Source organism: Lissotriton vulgaris, chromosome 1_2 (genome assembly GCF_964263255.1).
Source record: "Lissotriton vulgaris chromosome 1_2, aLisVul1.2, whole genome shotgun sequence".
Lineage (NCBI taxonomy): Eukaryota > Metazoa > Chordata > Amphibia > Caudata > Salamandridae > Lissotriton > Lissotriton vulgaris.
The window spans coordinates 130,856,590-130,883,102 of NC_141686.1; the positions used below are offsets into that span (position 1 = coordinate 130,856,590).

The 26,513-nt window shown below is 44.0% G+C and overlaps 1 protein-coding gene across 3 annotated transcripts in view; it reads right to left on the reverse strand.

The window, feature by feature from the left end:
- The window catches only part of CHRM2 (cholinergic receptor muscarinic 2), a 542,609-nt gene that overhangs the window by 141,366 nt on the left and 374,730 nt on the right, over nt 1-26,513 (reverse strand). Inside the window, exon 3 of one of the 3 annotated variants that reach the window (XM_086952976.1) lies at nt 19,873-19,994. The exons of the other annotated variants lie outside the window; for them this stretch is intronic. The gene's annotated coding sequence lies outside the window, so the exon portion shown is untranslated. The remainder of the gene's footprint in view (nt 1-19,872; nt 19,995-26,513) is intronic. 3 annotated transcript variants of the gene reach the window in all.

The window sequence follows — 26,513 nt, forward strand, 5'->3', positions numbered from 1 at the left end:
AGGAGGCGGTGCTCCTTTCAAACTCACTACTATTTGTGATTTGGAGTGAGTAAGGAAGCCCATTTTGAGAATCAGAAAGGCTTCAACACAATGGGCGTAATGCCTACTGAAAAGCCATTCAGCTGTGGTGAAACCTGTGATTTTGTGAACAAAATTGTTTGCAAACTCAAAATTCTTCATTATATCGGGCCCATGATGGTAAGGTGAGTGGTATGTATTCTATTGTGTTGTCATCCTGTTCACTATGTACTTACCATTCTCTGCTTCATCACCCTCATGTATATTCTTATATCCTCATTAAACATGGCTAGCTAATTAAGGGGGGGTAGTAACTCTGGGCCCGATTCACAGAACTCACTTAAGACAAAATCCTAAACTTACTACCTTTGGTATTCACAGAAATTAGGATTTTGTCTTAAGTTTGTCTTAAGACAGACTTAAGACAGACTTAAGTTAGGATTTTGTCTTAAGTCTGTCTTAAGTTTGTATTAAGACAAACTTAAGACAAAATCCTAACTTCTGTGAATACCGAAAGTAGTAAGTTTAGGATTTTGTCTTAAGTTAGTTCTGTGAATCGGGTCCAAACTGTGCACTGGTCTGATACTGCATTGCTTCTTGAAACCTGCGCTCTGCTGGGACCTACTCAAGCTATCTTGGGAAACACATGTAGGTTGGTCATATTTTAGACCTTGTGTTTACTGCTGATGAGGTTTACTGTAGCACACTCTTTCCATTCTTTTGGTCAGAGAACTACACAGTGGAGTTTCCCTGGCTCCAGGATAATGCCTCTTTATTTAAATGATCTGCCTCTTCTTCTTCCCCCAATCCAGTTTAAAATAAATTATCCACTTTAACACCTTCTATCCTTGTGCTTGCCACTCATCGTCCCACTGACTTTTTGAGTGTTAACATATGGATTTTCTCTGATCTTGGAAACAGTGCACCTTTATCTAAACCTAGGAGCAAGCAACTCCTTCCTTCAACACCCTGGATCATCCAGTACCTGAAAGCCAGCAAGCTATTGTGCATCCAGGCCAGGACTGTGAGACATGGCTCCCTCAAACTATTCCTACTATGCAGAATGATAACACTTTATTCTCACTCGTCTAGAAACATTCTAAATTGTCAACTCACTTACCAACCTTGAATGCTCAACAATTCCACTACTATCCAGCCAGATGCTGTGCAAATCAACGTCTACATTTTTCTTGAGAAAGTTGCTAAAATCTGAAACTCTGTCTCCTAGCCATTTGGGTCAGTTCAATCCTCTGTCAACTACGTCCGGTTCCTCTACCGCATTGCTTTGACAATTCACCTCTCTTCATATGGCTCAGGCTATTTCTCATCTTAGATACATTATGTGAGAAATTGGATTATTGGTTGAAGGGGGTGATACCTTACGAAAGCAACAACCACAATTCGTATTGGGGTGAAACACAACCAATCCCTAAATTAATCAATCAATCAATCGACAGCATTTGAATAGCGTGCTACTCACCCGTTAGGGTCTCAAGGCGCTGAGGGGGGGGGGGGGGTCGCTACTGCTCGAACAGCCAGGTCTTGAGTTGTTTCCTGAAGGAGAGATGGTCAAGGGTCAGCCGTAGGTGAGTGGGGAGGGAGTTCCATGTCTTGGCTGCCAGGTAGGAGAAGGATCTTCCTCCGATGGTGGATTTGCGGCTCCGTGGAACGGAGGCGAGGGCGAGGCTGGCGGATCGGAGATGGCGGGTGGGTTTGTAGAATGTGAGGCGGTTGTTGAGGTACTTCGGGCCTGCGTTGTGGAGAGCCTTGTGTGCCTGGTTGAGGAGTCTGAACGTGATCCTCTTGTTGACGGGGAGCCAGTGCAGGTATTTCAGGTGGGCAGAGATGTGGCGTTGACGTGGGATGTCAAGGATGAGTCGTGCTGAGGCGTTCTGAATGCACTGGAGTCTTTTCTGGAGTTTGGCTGTGATTCTGGCGTAGAGGGTGTTCCCGTAGTCCAGGCGGCTGGTGACAAGGGCCTGGGTGACCGTCTTCCTGGTTTCGGCGGGGATCCATCGGAAGATCTTTCGGAGCATGCGCAGGGTGTTGAAGCAGGATGATGAGACGGCGTTGACTTGCTTAGTCATTGTGAGGGATGAGTCCAGGATGAAGCCCAGGCTGCGTGCGTGGTCCGTTGGCTTTGGTGCGCAGCCCAGGGCAGGGGGCCACCAGGAGTCATCCCAGGCGGAGGGAGATGATCCGAGGATGAGGACTTTCGTCTTGTCTGAGTTCAGTTTCAGACGGCTGGTCTTCATCCCTTCCGCGACGTCTTTCATTCCTTCCTGGAGGTTGGTTTTTGCGGGGGCAGGTCGTTGGTGAGGGAGAGGATCATCTGGGTGTCGTCGGCATATGAGATGATGTTGAGGTTGTGTTGGCGTGCGATGGCTGCAAGAGGGCTCATGTAGACGTTGAAGAGGGTGGGGCTGAGTGAGGATCCTTGTGGTACGCCGCAGATGACTTTGGTGGCCGCGGAGCAGAACGGGGGAGGCGGACTCTCTGGGTTCTTCCGTCGAGGAACAAGATGGTCCATTCCAGGGCCGCTCCTTGGATTCCGGTGTTGCTGAGGCGCTGTATCAGGGTGCGGTGGCATACGGTGTCGAAGGCTGCTGAGAGTTCCAGGAGGATGAGGGACGCAGTCTCCCCGTTGTCGAGCAGGGACCTGATGTCGTCGGTGGCTGCGATGAGGGCGGTCTCGGTGCTGTTGTTTGCTCGGAAGCCGGACTGTGAGGGGTCGAGGGATCCGTTGGTCTTGAGGAAGGCGGAGAGTTGTCTGTTGACGGTCTTCTCGATGACTTTGGCTGGGAAGGGGAGGAGCGAAATGGGGCGGAAGTTCTTGAGGTCCGTGGGGTCCGCAGTGAGTTTCTTCAGGAGGGTGATCAGCTCGGCGTGTTTCCAAATCTCATGGCAGGTGGAGGATGCAAAGGTGCTGTTGAAGATGTTCTGGAGTTGTGGTGCGATGATGGAGTCGGCTTTGTTGAAGATGTGGTGTGGGCAGGGGTCGGTAGAGGAGCCGGGGTGGATGGTGTTCATCAAGCGGGTGGTGTCTTCGATGCTGACCGGGGTCCAGGTGTGGAGGGTGGTGGTGGGGGGCGCAGGTGTGGCATTCGGGTTCATGGTCGGTGTGCCCAAGCTGTTGTGTATGTCGGCGATCTTGCGGTGGAAGAAAGCGGCGAGTGAGTCGCAGAGGTCTTGCGAGGGTGTGATGTCGTTGTTGCAGGCGCTGGGGTTGGAGAGCTTTTTAACGATGCTGAAGAGTTCCTTGCTGTTGTGGGTGTTGTTGTCCAGTCGTTTTTTGAATGTTGTCTTCTTGGTAGTTCGGATCAGCTGGTGGTGTTCGCGGGTGGCTTTTTTATGCGGGCGGTCATGCGTTCTGCTGTCTGGTCGTGGCGCCAGGCTTTCTCAAGGGTGCGGCAGGTTTTCTTGGAGTTTTTGAGGTCGTTGGTAAACCACGAGGCTTTCCTGCTGCTGGGTCTGCTGGGCGGATTCTTCAGTGGTGCGAGTTCGTCGGCGCAGTTGGTGAGCCACTGTGTGAGGTTGCGGGCTGCTTTTTTGGGGTCCGTTGTGTTGGCGGGAGGTTCTGGCTGAGGGAGGTGGTGAGCTGGTCGGCGGTGATCTTGCTCCATCTTCTGCAGGGAACCTGTTGCGGGTGGTGGTGGGTCGTGGCTCTCCTGTAGTTGAAGTGGATGCAGCTGTGGTCTGTCCAGTGTAGTCCGGTTGCGTGGCTAAAGGAGATGTGTTTGCTGGAGGAGAAGATGGGGTCGAGCGTGTGGCCGGCGTAATGGGTGGGGTTGTTCACCAGTTGCTTGAGTCCGAGGTTGGCGAGATTGTCCAGTAGGGCGGTGGTGTTGCAGTCCTTGATGCTCTCCAGGTGGAAGTTGAGGTCCCCTAGGAGGATGTAGTCTGTGGAGGTGAGGGCGTACAGACTGGTGAGGTCTGCGATGGCTTCGCTGAATTGCGTGAGTGGTCCCGGGGGTCTGTAGATGAGGGTGCCTCTGAGGGTGGTCTTGCGGTCGATGTGTATCTGTAAATGAAGGTGCTCGGCGGCGGCGAGGGTGTCGTCGGAGTTCGTCGTGATGCGAATGGTGTTTTTGTGGACGATGGCGATGCCTCCTCCGGTTTGGTTGGTGCGGTCCCTCCGGGTGATCTTGTAGCCTTCCGGGATGGCTATGGCGATGTCGGGGGCTGAGGAGGCGTTCATCCATGTTTCTGTGAGGAATGCTAAGAAGCAAAAATCCCCAACAGCAAGTATCAGGTCACGGTGACCGGGTCCAAGTCACAAGCTCAGGCAAGCCTCAATGGAGTGTGGGCCAGATACAGGACTGAGTTCAGTCAGCTGATAAAGTAGTATTAGAAATGGGGGTCTCTATTTGGCAATGGTTTGCACCATTGTGCAAGCAGGGACCCTTCTTCCAAGTCAGTGTAAGGGGGATATGCTTCTAAAATAACCCATGCTCACCCCCTTGGCAGCTTGGCACGAGCAGACAGGCTTATCTCAGAGGCAGTGTGTAAAACATGTGTGCACACATACAGTAATGACAGTAAAAGGACTACAAATGGACTTCACACCAGTTTAGAAAAATAATTAATCTTTATCTAAACCAAAATAAGACCAAGAATGACAAAACATCCACAATACAATACTGTAAACATAGTTACTTTGCAAGATAACCTTTAAATTGCAGAAATAGCTGGAAATCACAGTTCCTCCGAGGTGGTAGCTCTGTCTGGGGCTACCTCAAAGCTGAAACAACAAAGTGTAACTGTTCCAGCTGACCGCGTCGGTACGGGCCAGCTAAAGTGTTAACAGAAGTGTGAACAGTATCTTTCTCATTGCGGCCGACACGTTGGAGGGATTCGGTAGAGGGCAGCTGTTGTGGTTCCATTGCAAACAAATGGAAGCGGTGCATGGTGTGGTGCCCTTACGATGAGGTGCAGGCAGTGGCTCGTGACGATCGTCCAGTCGGCGTCAGTGAGCCCAAAGCTTAAGGTGCAGGGTGAGGCGGTGCTCAATGCGGTGCTGACAGGTTGTGGTGCAGGCGATGGAGCTGGCCGATGTACCGGTCAGGTAGCGATGGTGTTGGTGATGTCCAGGCAGGGTGAGATGAGGCGGTGCAGAGTGCAGTGCCCACAGGACACGGTGCAGGTAGCATTGGTGAGACCAAGGATGTGGTGCGAAGTGCGGTGGTGCCTTCTGCGGGGCCTTTAGAACACAGAATCCGGCGACGGACTCGGTGACAGAGTTGGTTGCCTTTTTCTTCTGCGGTGACTGAAAGCAGCAGTTCCAGAGATGGTGCCCAGAAAGATGGTGAGGTCTTTGCTGTTCCCGAGACCTCTTGAACAGGGAGCAGGCTCCACTTTCAAGCCTTTGGAGACACTTCTCAAGCAGGATACACACACAGTTCCTCTCCTTGGCAGAAACAGCTAATGCAGGCCAACCCCAGACAGCACAAGGCAAAGGGGCAGTTCTCCTCCTTGAGTTTTTCCAGTAGGTACACTACTTTAAAAAGTCTCGCAGTCAAGAGCAACTATCAACCTATTTCTCTGCTCCCACTACCAATCAAAATACTTGAGAAAGAAATCAGCCTGCTGCTTTCCCCTTTTTTAAGCTCTCATCATTCTATGAATTCTTACCAATTAAGCTTTTGTCCCCTAAAGAGTACTGAACCCGCCTACTGGAGGATCTATGATTGCTGGCAGACCAAAGATGATCCACTGCCTTGGCCTTACTAGACCAATCCCTGGCATTCAATATGGTGGACCATCAAATTCCAAGGTCCCATTTTTCTATCTAGGTATCAGAGATGATATTCTGGCGGGGATTACAACTTATCTTAAAGACCACTTTCAAGTTGTCCAATTCACCTCTTTCAGATCCATTTTCTCAGAGATCACGTTGGGCATTCGTCAAAGATCCAAGCTCATTTGTAATTTCTACTGTATTTAACGTAATCAATCAATCAGGAAATTGTAAAGCGCGCTTCTCACCCATGACGGTCTCAAGGCGCTGGGTGGGTGTACACAGCTCCGTTCAGTCGAAGAATCAGGTCTTGAGTTTCTTCCTGAAGATGTTCAATGAGGGGGCACGTCTGATGTCGACCGGGAGCTCATTCCACGTCTCGGCAGCTATGTAGGAGAAGGTCCTTCGGCCCGTTCTGGTTCTGCGGATGCATGGAGTTTCGGCAAGGGTGAGGTCGGTGGATTGGAGGTGTCTCTTGAATACGTGGAAGGAGATTCTCTCATTGAGGTATTGGGTTCTGGTGTTGTGGAGGCATTTGAAAGCATGCATGAGTATCTTGAAGGTTACTCTTTTCTCTATGGGGAGCCAGTGGAGGTCTTGCAGGTGTTGGGTGATGTATTCTTCTCGAGGGATGCCAAGGAAGAGTCTGGCGGCGGTGTTCTGAATGGTCTGGAGTTTGCAGAGCAGAGGTTTATTGATTTTGGCGTAGAGGGTGTTTCCGTAGTCCAGTCTGCTGGTTATGAGTGCGTAGGTGACTGTTTTTCTAGATTCAGGGATCCATTTGAAGGTCTTGAAAAGGATGTGGAGGGTGTTGGAGCAGGTGGCGGTGAAGGTGTTGACCTGTCGGGTCATGGAGATGGAGGTGTCGAGTATGATGCCAAGGTTCCGGGCATGGTCGGTTGCTGTGGGCGGGCTGCCAAGGGGGGTGGGCAATCAGCGGCTGTCTCATGCTGAGGGGGAGGGCCAGAGGATGTGGACCTCTGTCTTCTCCGTGTTGAGAATTAGGCCGCTGCTGCTCATCCAGGATGCAACATCCATCATTCAATGCATACATCTCACCTCTGCCTTGTCCTTTCTGTTCCTTTGGGTTCTTAAGTATGACATTTGTATATGAAAACATGACCTTGCTTTGCTTGGAAGAATAACCCCCTTCAAGCCATGAAAACATTAAGAAATTCCTCATTGCTGCTTTCTTTTGGAAGAACCAGAACTCTTTAAAGTTCAACACAGATAAAACCAAAATTTGAGTCCTCAGTCAGCACCCTTCTACTAGCACTCCCTGAAATTGCTGGCTGAGCTGGGCCCACCTCAGATCCCAGTCCAAGGGATCTGGAGCATGGGCTTCTGGTTTCAGCAAGCCCTCGCTCTGTCACGCCAAAGTTAAAAAAATTGCTCCCTTATGCTTTATCTGCCTTCTCAAGATTTTCCCTTTTTTCTCTTTGCTGCAAAGAAGCTGACTGTTCAGATGGTCATTCTTTCAAAACTTGATTCCTACAAATCACTTTAGCTAAGTTTCCCGTCTTCACTGTCAGCCAGCTTCCCTAAACACAGCACTGGGCTGTTTGCTTAGTGTTCAACATTTCTGAGCATGCCCACATCTCCTTTTACATGTCTTCTCTCCTCTGGTTCCAGGTTCTTGATGTCTTGTTCATCACACCTACCGAAATCAAGGTCTCCGTTTACTTCAATCAAAATTCTTTCACAATACGGCCTATCGGACTCTTCATACCTCATCTTTCAGACTTATGTCCATCCATAGAATTTGTTATGCCCATTGGCTTAACAATAGCCCCCAGAGCACCTATGGTGTAGGGGAACTAAGCTCCAGGGGCCCCCTCAAGCACTATGCATGGACGGCAGGCACCTGGCCTGAGAGCTCCTGACTAGGTCTTCAGCCTAGGGCCCCCTTCCATGTACTTTGCAGGGGGGGGGGGGCTCAATTTGCATTACGCCATAGATCATGCCTGAATGGGTAGGCGCTTTATTCCTTTCCTTGCTGCTATGGCCTAAAACCTTCTCACTACTGAACTCTGCCTCATTGGTAACCACCTTAAGACATTAATATGTAATACATAGCAGTAGATTATACAAACTTGGTGGTTACTCCAAAAACAGGCAGAATAATGCGCACACACTGACTGCTGTTTATGGCACAATACAGGATGATGGGTTTGGCAGTTACAACATAATATGTGGCTAATGCACAATATTCAGTCATATTCTGCACACAACACAGCATCAGGTCATTATTACACTGCAATATTCTACGTAGTGAGGTTGATTTTATATTTTGTGATCACTGCAAATAGTGTGGAACTATTTTACAATATCAGGGGACGGAACGACTACTCCACTCTATAGCGAGATTACACCAATTTCGCCACAACCACAACCCCAAGTTTTCATTGCAGTGTGCCAAGTCCTTATGACACAAAACAGTACAATGGGGTGCATTAGTGATCAATAATAGCTTTGTGCTACCTACTTCGTGTTTAGTGACTGATTACCAAAGAATACTGGGTGAAATGGCTGATTTTTTTCAGAATAATGGGAACGAATGAACAATGCCCTATGAATAGTGAGTTATATTGGCTAACTGAAACTTAATATGTGATGAACTTTGAGCACAACTGGCCGATGGTCTAGACCAGGGTTCTCCTGGTGGACAGGATACATGCCAGATTTGTAAAGATAACATTTATTTAAATGGGCATATGCTAAAAAAATAAACCTGGCATGGATCCAGCCCTCCAGGACCGACTATGGAGAACCCTGGCCTAGACTACATAATAATACTCTGCAATGCCTGCACAGCAGCACTAGCTGTTGGGGATGATAGCCGTGCACAGTACTGGCTCATGACACGCTCCTTACAGAATATTGACCGATAGGCTGATTACATGGGTGGATTACTGCACACACTGGCACATTGCCTAATTATTATACACTGCTTCGTGATTACTCCATAATACTAGGTAATTATCTCTCAGTAGTTACTGATGAGGTGTTTATGGCATGAGATTGATTGAAGGGCAATTACTGCCCAGTATTGTTTGGTGATGTGATTAATGCACATAAATGTCCAAGGATGATTGGAATTATTAGTACACAGGGCTGAACGTGGCTTCATAATATTTGCTGGTGAGAGGTACCGGTGCATTGCCCTGACTATGGAGATATGCACTAAACAAGTCCCACCGATGGATGGGGTGAAGAAAGATTAATACTTACTGCTGAGAGGTATTAAGGCTGAATATTTCACTGCATTGTCTCATGGGTCTGATTGCTGACACAGTGGTTTGCTGGTGGTGAATGATTAGGCTCCCTGTTTTCCGTTTTTACTTATTGTTTTTAAATACAGACAGAAAACATTCATTTTCTTGTCTGTATTTATTTTTAAATGTCGATAAAAACTGCAATTGAGATGCTTTTTGAGTAATTCTAAATACTGTCTGCAATGACTGCCAGGTCAATAGCTGTGTGACTTGATAGGTGAGGGGCTTACAAAATATAGTTAGTATAAAGGCTTTAACACCAATATGTCCAAGGTTGAAACTGAAATGTGCATATTTTCATATAAGTGCATTGATTTTTCTTCTCCGGTTGTTCATATCACTGAAATCTGGCAGGCATTCAAGCATGAGTGCATATTTATTGGTTAAATAAACGTGGAATTATACTAATTTCAGCTTCATTTTTCCCATAAAATCCCTAAAAAATATGGATAATAACAGATAAAATTAGCAAAAAATAAATATTGATAAATACAGACGGAAATGTCAAAGAAATAAATACCCTAAAACCGGGAGCCCTATGAATGATATACCAAAAGTGCATTATTTTAGGACATGGGGTATTGAAGATGCAAATAAATTCTAGGCAGCTGTTGCTTTCAAAAGGGAAATTAGTTGGAATTTGGTTTAATTTTTTATTCAGTGAATTTGTGTATTTTTTTTTGCCAATATCGCAATTGCAGGACTGTGCTTTTATTCTGATGATTGACTCCTGTTTCACTTTTCCGCATGTCTCAGCGGGCACTCTTTGCTTCGTATTAACACTAGTTTAGCAGCACCAGTGATCAGGCCGCCGCCGCCGAGGATTAATTAGGGGAGGCGGCCACGCGCCGCTCTGTGGGAGCGAGCCGCTCAGCGCGCGCCCGTCCTCTGAGGAGAAAATCAAGATCCAGCCTCGGTAATTAATCTCTGCCGAGGCTTTGCCGCAGCCACCCAAGCACCGTAAAACGCAACAATAAAGAAATGAAGCCAGGCCGGGCCTTCGCCCCAAAATGGAGCCCGACTCGGAAAGGTGAATGGCGCAGCCGAGAAATGAGCAACCTGTGGGCGCCTTAAAGGTGATGACAGGGACAGCCATGGCTGGCGGAGAGGTTGTTTCTAGGAAACGCCAGCTATTTTTATATCTAATTTTAATGGGTTGCTCGTAGTGGCTGGACTGATGAGTAGCTGAGAAGAGAGTGCTGGAGAGGGTAACTAATGGCGAAAGTGCAGTAGGGAAAAGAAAAAGTCCCGGCGGCGATTTTACTCGGTGCTCGAAAGGAGTTCTACCCTTTTTCAAATCAGAAACTTTCCCAGTAGCGCACTCCAAAAGCTACGCCAGAAGCAAGCTCTCGGGAGAATTTCTGGGAACGTCATGTGACGCATTGTGTAATTAATTCTACATAGCATAGAATTATGAACATGAGGAATGGAACCCGCAGTGCAAATACAGACTTTTTGTTTCTCCTCATAGAAGACATGTCTTCCAGCGGACGAAGCCCTTCTACATTCCTTGCGAATCTGAGGGGCCTAAATCCAGGCAGGTGGCATCAGTGGGAGTTTCTGTGGTACAGTTAGCATCGAAGAGAACAGTTATGCATGTGGTTCAGCATGCTGTGTATCACATTATGTTTATATTTATATTATAATGCTTTTATTTAAAAAAATGAAAGTTGGGAGGTAAGTGCATATGCTCTTTACTGATGCTTAAATAATGGAACACTTTTGTTTGGAATGTACAGATTCATATCAAATCTATCCACAAAAAGGTGAAGACTAAACATATATAGTGCGGTGTGACGAGTTACTCAACCATAAATTGGTGTAACAATTTGACTACAATTTGACTGTTCCCATCCTCTTTTAAGGTCTCATTCCTGTAACTGAACCTGGCAATTCTGCCTCCTGAAGCTGACAAAACAGAGTTGAAGCGCACTGAAAGCAGACGTAGAGGTCAAGCGGACTGATGAATAAAGCCTCCTTTTTCTGTTGCGGGAAGACTCTAAAACATATTTTTTAAACTCATCCCAACTTTACCTCTACCCCCCCTGAATTCTAAGAAATCCATTACCTCCCTTACCACTCCTAAATCCTAAATAAAAAAAACCTCACCTCTCTTAACCTATTTCCACTGCTGAACCCAACCATATAAACCACTAACCTCCTTTACCTCTAAAATCCCTAAAACCCTCATACCTTGGTTTACCTCTACCCACCCCTAAACCTTCAAAAAAAAGAACTTCCCACCATGACCTTTACCCATCCCTGCAACTTATCATATTACTAGATACCTTTCTAATTTGTAGTAAATGCATGTGTTGTAAATGCATGCATTGAAAACAACCATTCATTGTAAAAAATGCATGTTAACTCTTGTTGTGGTAATGGATGAGTTGTTGTGGTAACATACCATATCTGATACTACAAATCCAAGTTACTGTACACTCCTCTGCTAGATGCTGTGCAACCTAATCCTAGCAGTTAACCAGATTACAGGACATAATTCGGAAAATATTGCCCAAAAATATCTTTCTGGACGTAGCTCTTCTAACGTTTCAGAAGAAGATGTTAGGTTTAAAAGTGAAGAGGGCACTCTCTATCCACATATACACTCATGTCTCTGACAAACTGACATGCACCTTGACATACATGCTCTTTCTCACATATAAACAATCGCACAAACACCCTCATTTGGGAGTGCCCAAATTCCAACCAATCTAAGTTAAACTGGCAAGGGCGAAGGTCCCAACACCTGACACTCAGAGCTCATTTCATTGTAAAATCCTGCAATCTGCGAATAATAGTGTAAACCAAGCTACTCTGAAGAGTCCACGAAATGTAATGAGCCTGTGCTGCGCAAAAATATGTTGAAGACGGAAAATATCAAGGAAGTGAAACATCCTAAGAAAGAACTTGAGTTACGAAAAAGCCTCAAACAAACAAATTCACCCTCATAAAATGCCCAACATAGTTGCACAATGCAAGGACATAGAACTGATGACTGGAAACAGGGAAGCTCGATTCACAGAATGAACTTAAGACTCAATCCTAAATTTACTACTATTTTGGTATTCACAGAATGCACTTACTGCTTTTGGCATTCACAGAATGAACTTACTACTTTTGGTATTCACAGAAGTTAGGATTTTGTCTTAAGTCTGTCTTAAATTAGTCTTAAGACAAACTTAAGATAAAATCCTAACTTCTGTGAATACCAAAAGTAGTAAGTTCATTCTGTGAATGTCAAAAGTAGTAAGTGCATTCTGTGAATACCCAAATAGTAGTAAGTTTAGGATTGAGTCTTAAGTTCATTCTGTGGATCGGGCCCAGAGTCTTTAAAATATTTCCCAAACTAGAAGCTGTTCTCTCGTGCAAAAAACATCAAACGAAACAGGATTGATAGTAGTGGCAATACATAAAGAGCTTTTATCATAGACAAGTATCAAAAGAGCAGAGAATTGATTTTTTTCAAACCATCAGAAAGAGATCATGTAAATGTACTAGCTAGCAAATGGCCTGTGGATCTGACCATTGCATTAAGTTTTGTTTTTACTTATCAGAGTTATTCACAGGAAGGCTTTTGGAGAAAAAAAACGATACTCAAAACTGGCACACTAGGTTTCTCTAGGCCTGTTTTGTCCATACAATTGTCTGATTTACTTCTAGAGCCAAGTACACAAAGGATTGTGGACTATAAAAGTCCAAATGAATGAAGGCACTTTAAATAACCGGATTACTGCAGTCAGTCACTATGCTATTTACGTAATTAGTTTGAAATATTTCCTCCAGATTAATGATCTATCAGTGGAAGGATTCTTTTTGGGATTCTCTGAGAGTGCCCACCCCACTCTGGTAAAGGGGCCTTGCAGACTCTGACTGAAGAAGAAACAAATACATTATTTTGTTTGTCAACAGTGCTGGGCCAGCTCAGATAATACTGCCTTAGCGAGGCACACACATTTTGAGGGAATTCCTTGCATGTATCCAAGAGTGTGCCCCCTCCCCACCCTACGAGGTATGCAAGTGTCTGCTACGCCCCATGGAAGGGGAGTCCCTCCAGCCAATACAAGTCATGCCTTGTAATGCTCACTTTCCACCCCTTGTGTTGGATTTACTATTTTGGATTTCTCCACACAATGTGCTTGATTTACAAAGAGAAATCTACCTGCATAGATCTTTGCGCACATTGATTTCTTCCTACCCTTGGGCAGGGACCCCCTTCCATATGGTAGTCCTCAATTCTGGATCGAAATTCGAGCCTGCACAACCTTACGTGAGGGCTTTTACAACAGAGACGCTTACAAACGAAATTGTGACCATGAAGTTACTAGTGGTAGCTTTGAATCCAGATTTGAGATCTTCACTTATAGGCGGAGAGATCTATACCCCGGAAAACTCAGAATGGAAATGTACAGGCAAACATGATTTACCTGATCTTAATCACACAAATCTAGGTTAGATTAACCCAGCAAGCACATAAACACCGCCTACAACATAGACTCTGCTGTCTTCTCTTTGGACAGTGTGACTTTCAGGACACCTTAGTACTGCCCCATCCTGCAGAATGTAGCCTGCCCCACTCAAGAGGAAGAGGAACTTCACAAATGAGGTGACAGACCTTGAGGTTTCTTTTATTGTTGACCATTATTGGGAACTCTTGGTGTGCCTCCAGTCACCCTAAATTGTGCAGAGCATGCAGCCGTGAGGCAGGAGGTGAAAGACTCTGTCAATGCATTGAGGGTGGAAGTACGCACTTCAGGGGACCTATAAAAGCGGGAGGACAAGAGGAAGCAGGTGAAGGGGAAGTTCTCCAGGATTTAAATGGCAAAGATTCTTTCTGCAGGTGGACCCAGATTCTGTCTCAGAACTTATTCTCTTCTACATGCACCCAAAACCTATACGGCCTGCCTGTTCCTGGGAATTTCAACCTCTAAATTCAAATCTGGTATTTGTGAAGCGCAAACTACTCACCCCTAAGGCTCTCAAGGCGCTGGCGGCCATCAAGGAGATTAATTGAGCTATTGCCTAAAGTCACATGGTACTGAGCTGAGGTGCTGCCGGCGGTCGAACGGTGACCCTGCTCTCTGGAGTCAGCTGCCCTGGCCGCTTCGCCACACCTCTCTCTTTTCTTCAAGCAAGGTAAAAATGTCAACCCCTTTAATTTACTGCTATATTTCTAGTTTACACTTATTTTTATAATTACTATTGCTTTCGAGCTGGTCAATGGATAGGCATTGTATTTTTTTTAGTGATAAGGCCATCTCGAGAAGCACTTCATTAGCGATTTAATCTGTGTTAGGTGATACTTAAAATGTCTATGTGGCTCCACAATTGATGTTGTTGAGGCAACCCACAAACAATGCATTGTTATAAGCACTAGCATTTTAGAACCAGCTAACGGTCAAGCATTAGCCCTTTAGATTTTAAAAGTTATGTCTTAATTATTGAAGCATTGTATTAAATATTAAAGTGTGTATTTTGTATGGTCTGTCCATGGCAGGCTGACACAATAAAGTTGATTGATTGATAACGTTGGTTAAAAAGTTATCTTGTTGATATGAAAAGGGTGCCAGATATTTTGGGGTGCGAAATTGCTTAGAGGCTAAGGTGAAGGGAGAGTTGTTATTGTTAGTATGTTGGTCTGAAGCATGAGTGATTGTGCTGCTTACCTGAAGAATGCATTGTGAGAATAACTTGTTCTCTACTAAACATTTTTCACATGAGCAGGCATGGCATCATTTGAGTCCTCTCTACACCCACACAGTTGTTAACTTGCGAGAATCATCTCAGTGCCACTCCAGCTCTCTGGTGATCCCCACAATAGAGAGAAAAAGACAATATGGCTGCAGAATATTGACAATTACTAGACATAACTGTATGGCGGAGTCCCTGCTATACAACACAACAAACCAATATATCAGTAAATAAATAGCATTGCAATGCTAACTCGTATTTACTTTTACTACTAAACTTGAATGTGAATTAACCAGGTGCAGAAATAGGAGAAGAACGTAGAACACCCCGTTTTAAAGGATACACGAACGACTTCCTCCTATACCAAGGACACCACTGACCTTACTTCTCTGGTGGAGGCAAAAAATGAAGGCTTTGGATGGACAATTTAATGTATTAGCCCATTCATGATTTAGCCTCTCTCAAGAGGATCATCCTCTCAGGAATGACAAAAGACTTGAGTATCTTTGCAATTTCAATTTCAATTTTATTTTATTATGTTTTGGCTCTCAACGAGGGCCACATAAAATACACAATAGACATTACATACAAAAAAAGAAATTCAATACAATAATCACAAAACTAACTGCATTGATTGACAATAGACAAAAATCATCAGCACCAGACACCTCCATCTCTCCTTAATAAATAGCTAAAAAACCTTAAAAAAAATTAAAAATGTGGAAGCAAAACATTTCATTTGGGGGGCAATACAAAGCTTGCAGGAAGATATTTACATTGGAAATGCCTAGTTGGAGACATATTGGCTTTAACCATTTCAACCGCAATAAGCGGAGTGCAGGGCATATCAGCAGCACATGAATTCGATCCTGAACACTCCTACTACAGAGATTACACATCGGAGAGGATCCATACTATTTGGATAAGAGTAAATTTAGGGGCAATAGATCATATCTTAAAAGAAACCATAATCTTCGGACACCATGTGGAATATTCCATGTGGCATAGGGTTGGGCAAACTTCATAGAATAAGATTTAAGAAGGAGATCACAACCCCCCTTTTCTTGTAATCCATTCTTATCTGTTTTAAAACAGAGTTCCCACGATGCCTGTTTCAGCAAAGTTTTTAGCTGAGCCGGCGAATGTAGGAATAAAATACTTTCATCTAACTCTAGAAGTGACACAGCTCTTCTGAAGTTCCTTACTATTCGGGAGAACTCTTTAAAGTTGCCCAACAATTCTCCTTTGAGAAGAGCTCTCAGCGATCTCGGTTCTGCTCTGGCCAAACATGCCACCCATCTTTCCAGAGCACATAGTCCCTGAACCCAGCTGCTCCTGAGGCCAAAGTCGAGCCTACATGTGGCCAGGGAGCACGCGGTGTTGAGGGTAGATAAGGATCTTAGGAGCTTCCCTTCAATTGTGTGACAGAAACCCCAGTGCTTTAGCTCTACAAGTTCTATTCCATATAGTATCGTAGCAGGAATCTTTGCCCTATACACCTCAAGAAGACAGGAAAAGTGTCTTTTACCAGTGGCGAGATAAAGGGAATTCAAACCTTTGCCATGAGCGAGGGCTTTACGTGTACTATGCTCGATATGGGGCTTCTCACTCAAATTGGCCGCAATTATTTTACCCAAAAAAATATAGGATTTGACAACCTCTACTTTCTGGCTGCCTATGGACCAACCAAAGTTTTCGGAACAACACTTCTTTTTCCCTGCAATACACATAATTTTACTTTTAGATGTGTTAATCTTCATAAAATGAGAGTCAGCGAATGCATGTAAGGCCTGCAGACGATTAGCCAGGCCCTTAGGTGTTAAATTTAGGACGAGGATATCGTCTGCATACATTAGACAAGAGATAGGGGACCCCCCCACCACCGGAGCTATGCCCACACAAGCCGACAAGGAGGCAGGGAGATCTACAGTATACAGGGAAAACAACAATGGAGCCAAGAGGCAACCTTGTTTAAGGCCGTTCAAAGATGGAATTAATTGCGAAAGGCCCCTTTCTCCGCCTTGTAGAACACGACACCAAGTATCCGTGTGAAGGGCACGTACCAGATCCAATAAGTAAGATGGTAAACCTAATGCTGCTAATTTTCTCCACAGCGTACGATGATCTACTTTGTCGAACGCTGTGGAGAAATCAATAAACGCAGCATACACCACCCCCCCAAGGACATGTGTGTATTTGTCCGTGATCACCTGTAGGGCGGTGAGATTATCTAATGTACCGTGACCCTTACGGAAACCAGTTTGTTCTAATGGTAAGATGTTATTCTCTTCAACCCATTTCGTTAAGTAATGTTAAAATACATTTTGCAAAAACCTTTCCGATCGAGTCGAGGAGAGCTATCAGACGGTAATTCATGGGATTGTCCCTAGCTCCCTTCTTAAAAATTGGGATCAATATACTACCCCTCCAAGAAGCAGGAACCATTTTAGTGACAAAGCACGATCTAAACTATGGATAGAGTATCTTACTCCATAAAGAGGACTCCTGCTTCAGAACCGTCATAGGTAGCTCATCAGGTCCCATTGCTCCGGAGGAGCGCATGTTCTTTATGGCCATTTCTATGGTTTTCTCTGTTGGGAAGTTAATAGGACCATCATATGTTTGAAGAAGCTCACTATCTTCAACCAGTGTGTCATTCCCAGCATATAGCTTCAAAATGAAAGAGGCCCATACCTCTTCAGAAATAGGGATGGGAAGAGGACTAGTTCTAGCACCACATCCCTTACCAACTGTAGACCAGAATTCTCTGGCCTTACCATGCAGTACAGCTTCCCTTAAATTTATCCATACAGAGTCTTCCTTCTCTTTTTTAAGTTTCAATTTACACATTCAACCCTTTGACCTTTGACTCTGCTGAGGATGGAATACAGGACAAAAAGGTGGCTGGGTAAAGTATGCGCACTTGCAACTAATATAGTATTCTCCAAGTGAGATGGCTCAAGGGAACAGGGGAAAGCGGCCACCAGCGATCCCAAGGCAATCCTCTGTGGAATCAGAGGATTCAAAGGCAAAAGGTAAGAAGTTCCCGAGCACAAGAAATCTCCATAAGGTCTTTAGAAAATTAAAGATACTTTCAATAGTCCAAAAAGTCAGTTCCTTATTTATATATTTATTTCTCTTTGTCTTTTCTCGTCATACATCAGAGAATTCTTCATGAGTATTCATCAAATTCACATCAACGTAGCCAATGGAAAAAAGCAATGCCAACACGTGTTTCGTCATGGGGCACAATCTCCCAAATGACTTCTTCAGGGCATATAGATCAGAAGCTTCGATAGTATATATATTTTCAAATCCAAAGATCAATAGTTTTCCAAATACAAGATAAGTACTGCATCCATTCCTTTTATTGAATTTTTTCATATGAGTAGTAATTAAGTTGATATTCTCGGAGAGTACTCCATGCTGCATCAAATGGGGTCCAAAATAGACCCCCTTTGATGCAGCATGGAGTACTCTCCACGCTGCATGCAAAATGGACCCCATTTGATGCAGCATGGAGTACTCTCCGAGAATATCAACTTAATTACTACTCATATGAAGAAATTCAATAAAAGGAATGGATGCAGTACTTATCTTGTATTTGGAAAACTATTGATCTTTGGATTTGAAAATATATATACTATCGAAGCTTCTGATCTATATGCCCTGAAGAAGTCATTTGGGAGATTGTGCCCCATGACGAAACACGTGTTGGCATTGCTTTTTTCCATTGGCTACGTTGATGTGAATTTGATGAATACTCATGAAGAATTCTCTGATGTATGACGAGAAAAGACAAAGAGAAATAAATATATAAATAAGGAACTGACTTTTTGGACTATTGAAAGTATCTTTAATCTGCTGAGGATGGGTCACCTTTAGGAGTTTTAGAGAAAGTTGAGTCTTTAATCCCCTAGATGAGTATGCCTATGTAGGTGCTTAGAGACATAGGCTTTAGAACAGAGTTCTGTATTTCTGCCCATTCAATCATTGGCATCTGCGTGGGTGAAAGGGATTGGTGGGAAGAAGGCAGCGAAAGCCAGTTGAAAGAGAAAGTTGAGTGTCTAGACCCAAAAAATCAACCACGTTTCTGTAGATCAGCTCTTCTCGGGGTCTGAGAGAGAACATAGACTCTATGCATAATCAATCCTTATAATCTCTCTTGAAGAAGCACCTCAGACAGCCGTAAAAGGTGCTACCTTCTCATAGCTACCTAATACCTCAGACTTCGCATAAAGAAAATATTAAGCCAATTGTGGTAGTGTTGTCTACCGTGACGTGAATCCCTGCTTACTGGAGTTCTGCAAACTACTTACTTGGTAAAGAAAAAAATAAGAAATGGCAAAGCCAGTAGGTCTAGTCTTTGAAATCTACTGGCTTTGCTAATGCTTGTTTTGTCCGTAGATGACTTCTGTACGTGTGCACACAGGCATGGCCTTCTTTAAATGATTTTTCTTTTCTTCAAAGAAAATCATTCAAAGACTGCTCCAAAGCAAGTGTGAGCACCTGTAGTGGACTTTAAATTAATCTTCTTATACTTTGAGAAAACTCATTCTAAGATGGCTGTCTTGAATGTGAGCTCATACTTAGCGGATATTTTTAAATTAATTAGCTTTTGTTTCAATAAAACATTAAAAGATGGCTGCTGTACGAATATGCCTGTATTGCCTGCAGCCTTTCACCCCGCATCTTTTTACAATGCACTTGTTACCACGACGGCGTTGTAACAACGCATGCCATTACCACGCAAGTCATAACAACGACTTGCGGAGGGAGGCGCTGGATGTTGGAATAGTATAATTTCCTATTCCAACTTCAGTCTGTGCAGACAGTAGGGAAGCCGTCAGATTTTAAATCCAACACCTTCTATCCTACTCAATTTTCAGCTTTACCTTAATTAAAGATGCCTGTGTGCGTTGTGTGAGGTGAGTAAATAATTACATTTGCTTACATTTTCTGCAGTATCAATAATTTTGTTTGTAAATTAAATGTTAGGATGACAGAAAAGGCACCACATTCTAAATTGGTTTGCGTTTTTACTATTTATCAAAATGACAAACAAATTAATAAAAAGGAACCCCAATTGTGAGAATCGGATGATACCCCTTTTCACATGCATATGACGCCTGTTCGGCCTTGGTTTTGTACCTGAAATTGGTCAGTCCGTCTTGTGAGGTGCCGCGTATGACCGGCTTGGTCACAGTTTTCTGACACAGATTTGCACACTGCTGACCAGAGCTTCCAGGGATGGGAGCCACATCATGTGCCACCTACAGGGAGTAACATAAAAACAAACAAAAAAGAATATATTTCGAACACAAATCTCTTTCCCTCCAGAGTTCTCCATTTCTAAACATTCTAGGATTGTATATCAAACGTCTTGTAAGTGTTTTTACTTATGGCAGAGGTATGAGGGAAAGTCAGACATGTGCCTAGTATCACACAATGCGGTCAAGTAAGGAAGCTGTGAATGGAACGGAGCCTCTTTGTTCTGCAGCAGACGGGTTAACCATCTCCTTCCTCCGCACATAATTTCTTATTGTGGCGCTCTGTCCCGCATAGTTCAGCGTTTCTGAACACTTCAATAGTGCTCAATAAAACAACCTGAGAACGAAGGAAGACATAGTACCCCTGTTGGTATTGGACCATCTGTCCTGCAGTTTATGCCACTTGTCAGCAGCCACTTGCGGAAGAGATATGCAGGGGTGCCGGGCGGTTCCTCCATTTGAGCAGAGAAGCGTCGCTCCACAAGCCCCAGAGCTGGAAAAAAAATGGCAATAAAGTTTTATTTATTACCATTTTAATTTGCAGCAACCCGTCCCGAACTAAGGGACCCATTAGGATGAAGGGCGGATTGCCCCCGCCAGGCCGGCGGTAGTCCCCGCCGGCCCGACGGAGGCAATCCGCCCGGCATCCCTGTACAAAAGACCCCGCCATATTATTATTATTTGGGGGGCCGCGGCGGACGGAAAGACCGTCCGCCGCATTTCCGCCCCGGTCAACTTGCGACCAGGCGGAAAAGGCTGCAAAATGGTGGCAGTGTCTGTTTGACACCGCCAGCCATATTACAATGTGCTTTTGGGAATGCCTTTCCGTGGTGGCGGCATGCGGAGTCTGCTTGGGGAGAAGGCTGTGGGCCCCCAGGGACTCCGGTGTGGTTGGGGGGTGCACATGGGGGTACCTATGGTACTTATGGTACCCCCCAGCAGTTCCATGCACAACCTGGCAGGCACAGCACGGTGCCTGCCATGTTGTGCATGGAAGTCCACAACATGCCTTCCTGGCATTGTGGCGGGCGGTGCTGTGTGCACCGCCCGCCACAATGTCAGGAATGCTTGATGCGCCCCTGTGGCGGGCGCATCCTAATAGCAGGCACGGGACCCCCGCCCTTATGACAGGCGGTCCCTCTGTACGACCGGACGCCCGCCATCCTAATGTGCCCCTTAGTGTCAGGAGTGGCAGCATGCATGTCTCTTTGGCCGGCCGCCTTGGCACAGCCACCCAGAGATGGGCATTTTAAAGTTCCCTAGCCTAGCTGTCTCAGACAGCTGGGTTAGATAAAGCTCAGGCCTCCAGTGCTGCTAGGGGCAATGGGAGAGCCTGCTCTATCCAATCCTGGCGCTGCGTTCATGCTGAGAGAGCAGTGCTAGGATTGTGTAGTGCGGTTTACTGCATCAGGAACCTCCTGGAAGACCCCCAAGGGAGGAGGACGCTGCTCCTGAAAGGTAAGTGAATTTAATATTCTTTTAGTTTTTGTGCACCACCGCTGCCTCACCAACCTCGGTACAAGCCAGCCGCCACCAGAGATATGCCTATGTTATGTAATAGTGGAAGACTCCCAAATAATGTAATAATATTAATTATAGTAATAAAAATAATAATAATAATAATAATAACCCAATAAATGGATATAATAATGATAACAATAAGAATACTACTACTACTACTACCGCTGCTACTACTACCACTAATAATAATCATCATAATAATGAACACCAGCAATAGCTACAATAATGATAATATTACTACTCATGATATTAATGATAACAATAATAATTGTAACAATAAATGTGTCAACAATGGTAATAATAATAATAGTAATAATGATAATAATATGTATTATCATAACACATGCAATAGTTACAATAATGACGGTATATCAGTACTACTACTAATAATAGTAAAAAAACACCAGCCGTTGTTACAATAATATTTATAATACTATTAGCAATAATAATAATAACAACTATAATAATAGTAACAATATTATTGTTATTCACCATCATCATAGCTGGCTGCTCCTCCCATGCTTTACCAACAAAATCTCACAGTGTGTGCTAACAGGTGTTCCTATTACTCTGCTCAAGGTCACACATTTTATTGACGCAGGGAGGTATTTTGAGCAAGGACCTTTAACCAGGTGGATACATAGATGCACATGGCACCTCTTGCCTTTTCAAGAGGATGTCCTACTAGGTACCCAACCCTTCCTCCGCCACCACTGAGCTGGATTCAGGATTCATTGCATTCATGCCCATCATTTTGTGAGGCTTTGCCATCACTACTGACGACTGAGCCAAGATTAGAAGTCAGGGTGCTCTCTGTGGGAGATGATGATGTCTGGATTCGGGCACGACCACCTGGCACTTCCTGCCCGCTCGTCCCTACCAGCAGTGGACCGCTTATCCTGGCATCCTTTGGACCCCCCTTAGCATAAGGAAGCCACCAAGCTAGGCCGATATATCTTTATGTAAATGGAAGTAGTAGGTTTTGTCAAATGCTCTTGGAATTCTGCTGAATTCCTTCCAATATCTTGGAGTTGTCATCTGGCCAGGAAGAGGTCTGCCATATCTTTTTTGGGCCTGACAAACGTGATACCTTGAGCCCGAATTCCAGATATTCAGCACCGACTGTCACACTTTTTGCCTTACTATCCGGTTTAAGAAACAGCCCAGACACAAATCCAGGGCCTGATTCACAAAGCTTATTTTATGAGCTGGTTTTATCTTACAATGATCTTGAGTGAGTTTTCCACCTGACTATCATGAATCGAAAAGAGCTTCCTGTGTCTTACTTCAGGCTCAGGTCTGACTTGAAGAGGAAGAAGTCTAGTTTTACTCGTTGAAAAAGAATGTTTTTTGACTCTCAATATTTTTTCTTCAAAATACTGGATTAGTTACACATAAACTTAAACGCGAAGTTAGGGAAAATGATGCCTGTATAGGTAGATGTTTTTGGAGAATTTTTCACTGTGCATAGAATTGGTAGTTCCCTGTGTTTGCTCTGATGCAGCATAGTAAAAATTCAAAATCCTCAGCAGGCTAATGCCCAGTCCAAAAAAGATGGAGCCACCAGTCTGCAAGGATATTTTTGACCTACCACGCTCCCTCTCTGTTCTTCCTCCAATGGACCTTGCAGCAACTCAGGGCTGCTTTTTTGACCAAATTAGAAAAAAAAATGCTTTCATACACCTTTTATTATCAATTGATTTTTTATTATGTTACTATTTTATTGTTCTTTCTTCTCTGGTTTTCAATAAACTCAATCTTTAAAAAAAGAAAAAAAATGCTTTGCTGTTTGCGAATCTGGTGAGCCTTTTGCAAAAGCTTTACAATGTTGGGCCATCTTAAGAAATAAGCCAGTGGTCACTCTGGTGTACATGCGCAATTGTTCACTATTGACGGCTATTTTATGTAGGACTACAAAAGGTTTATGTAGTTCTAGTGCGTAAAAACAAGATATGAGGCGAGGCTGTCAACTAGTGGCCAGCAAGCCTTCTGCAGCCCTGGGGGCCATGATTCACTTACTAAAAAAGCAATAACTGAAACTAACATCAGCTGAGGGAAAACAAATGGAATCACTTCCAGGGGAGCGGAGCAGCCAGTGCCTTGGAGACAGTGAGTTAAAGGACCGGCTTCGCATGCTTACACATGGTGGAAGTTGTGTCTGACAAATCTAATTGAGTTGCGAGTCTGGATGTTCAAGGGAAGGTAAAAAGGAAGAGAGACGGATTTTGGTGAAGCCTAGAGTAGAGCTTCAGACAGAGGAATCATACACAGGAGAATAACGTCTGTACGGTAGCTAGGTCAGTGAAGGGCACAAGGTATTTTGGTAAACTGAGTTCATTCCTTAAGGAAAAAAAAGGTTAGAAATGAGGTGCAACTGTGATTGGTTTCCATATCAGACTTCTTGTCTCCAATGCATTTTGAAGTGACATTGCAGAGGAGCTAGAAGGTTAAAGATTGGAGTCAAGGCTACTCTCAGCGATAGGCTGGGAAACGGCAAATACCACGACCGCCGAACAACGTGTTGCCTATGCAACGCAAGCGGAACAACAAATGAATCTGGCAAAAAGAGGGCAAATTGGTTTGCTATTTTCAACCGCACATCACCGAGTTAAGCCAATTGTAATATAGGCAAAAGTGAATTGAAAAAAGCAACTATGGCTAGGGTGCTCCTAAGGTGTATGACACCTACCCACCAAAGTGTCAATCCGTCCTAGTATTCAGATGAACCTAGGTCAAAGATTTATATGCACAACACGTGAGCACACCATACTGTTGTAACAAATCAAGTGATGTAAAAAAATTTTTTAAGAACAGTCCATGAAGTCTCAACATCCAGTAAGTTTCTAAATCCCAACACTTCTCAAAAGAGCATCCAAACGAATCTTCTTAGGTTGAAATCTGATATTTAATATCCAAAGTTCATAAGAGGAAAAACAGCCGCCGACGTGCGTTTCGCCCGCAGGGCTTTTTCAAGGCTATTTATTCACTCTTCTCAGATGTAAAGCTATAGTCTCCCAACCGATAATAGCGAAAGAAGGCGCTTGCTGTGAAGTTGTATATATTGTATTTTCGCTCATTTATATGGTAATTGTGGCCCCAACAGCATTCGAGCCTATCTTCTTTCAATGTCACCACTCAAAGTAAGTGTTAAGATCCATTCTATTGTGCATATATTCTCTTGAATCTTGATACATCCAAGGTTGTTCTTGTCTTTACATTCAGGTCGTGTATCGAAGCGCCGAGTGGTGTTTCTTTTCTTGTTAGCCTTCTTTCGCTATTATCGCGTCGGCTGCTGTTTTTCCTCTTATTTGTTACAACAGTATGGTGTGCTCGGGTGTTGTGTATATAAACAAATGAATCTGAACCATGTGTTCCATTTACAAGAAAACTCGTTACAGCGACATGCGTTAGGTAAAGCGGCTTTGGACTTTAGGCTCCCATGCTTTCCCTACTATTGCGGGGACTGGAGTTGGACTAGTAAGTTATACTATTCCAAAGTCCAGTCCCCCCCTCCCAGGGCAAGTCTTTGTAATGCCTTGCATTGTAAATCGAATGCGTGGTTCAGATGCAGTTGTTGTTCTGCCTACGTTGTTAACTCCATGCGCGCTAGCGGAATTCCGCTCCTGCGCTGAGTTTTTCTAAATCGCACTTTACGTGACGAGCTGGGCTCGTCATCAGCGTGCGAGGAGGCTACGCCATGACGAGCCCAGCTCGTCATCGGCGTCGAAGGGGTTAAGGAATGCATGGGAAAGGAAAGCGTGGTTGCATTGTTTGAATCAGGATTTTATGGTTCTTATTGTCTATCAAATCATATGCGTATATACGACCATGTTGATGTAGGTTCAACAAATCAGATGTTTTGGTGCAATCTTATGACTATTTTCATGCATTAATCAAGGTATTCATTCTATCACAATCCATGATTGTCCTTCTTCTTTTTCTTTTATTATAGTGGCTGCCCACAGGTAGCTGTAGGAATCTGCTGGCAGTGCTAAGCATTTCCATGCTTTCAGCACCATAGCATATTGTGCTCTTGAAGACCTTTATTAACTCATACAATATATCCCTTGAGGAATTATTCAAACATATTCCTTCCACATGTCACATACGTGATCCATGTGATTAATCATACATCAAATAATTACAGTCATGGATATATTCCAAGATTCAGATACTTTTATTTCAATTTTATTCAATCTAGTTACATTTTATACAATACACATCATTAGTATAATCCACATTTTAGATATAGACCCTATGTACATTTCATTTATAACAACACTGGCACTAACAGATCCCTCCAAATCTCTAGACTCTATCAAGTAAGGGGACTGATGGAAGAGCAATCACTCTTTTTAAAGAGAACAATGCAAAAGCATCATTAGTCCCAATGATTTAATCATCCAGAGACTTACACAGCTCGTACAAGGTAAAAACCAGTTTAAAATGCTTCAAGTTATTAAGGGTGTTGTGTCGACGTTTCGGCCTTCAATTTGCCACAGGATCTGGGAGGCCATCCTCAGGACTCACTGTGGTGAAAAATATAATCCTGTTAATACTTGTTTCCTTCTTAGTAAGATTTAAAACTGATGCCAAACAATATGTCTATTGTGTACGGACTCTACAATAAATTAGGATCGTCCTATAGTCCTTGCTAACATGTCCGAATCACATAAATGGTTTGAAAAGACTATTATTTCTCACGTGAAGAGGCCGTGGTCATCTTCTGCTTCACAATTTGAAATGCATGAAATAATGGAACCATCATGTGACTGCTTCTGGTATTACAGGCAAGCCAGACTTGTTGGCTTTTGCCAAATGCTTGTTTACAATGTTTCTGGACAGTCTAGAATATAAATATATGTATTTTTGAGATACATTTATATGTAGATAATAAGTTCTGGGCTGCACAATTATTTATGGTAGGATTGCCTGAATTTGTCAGATGTAATTGCTATCCTTTTAAGTAGACGAATCCAATATCAACAGTCGATTACATTG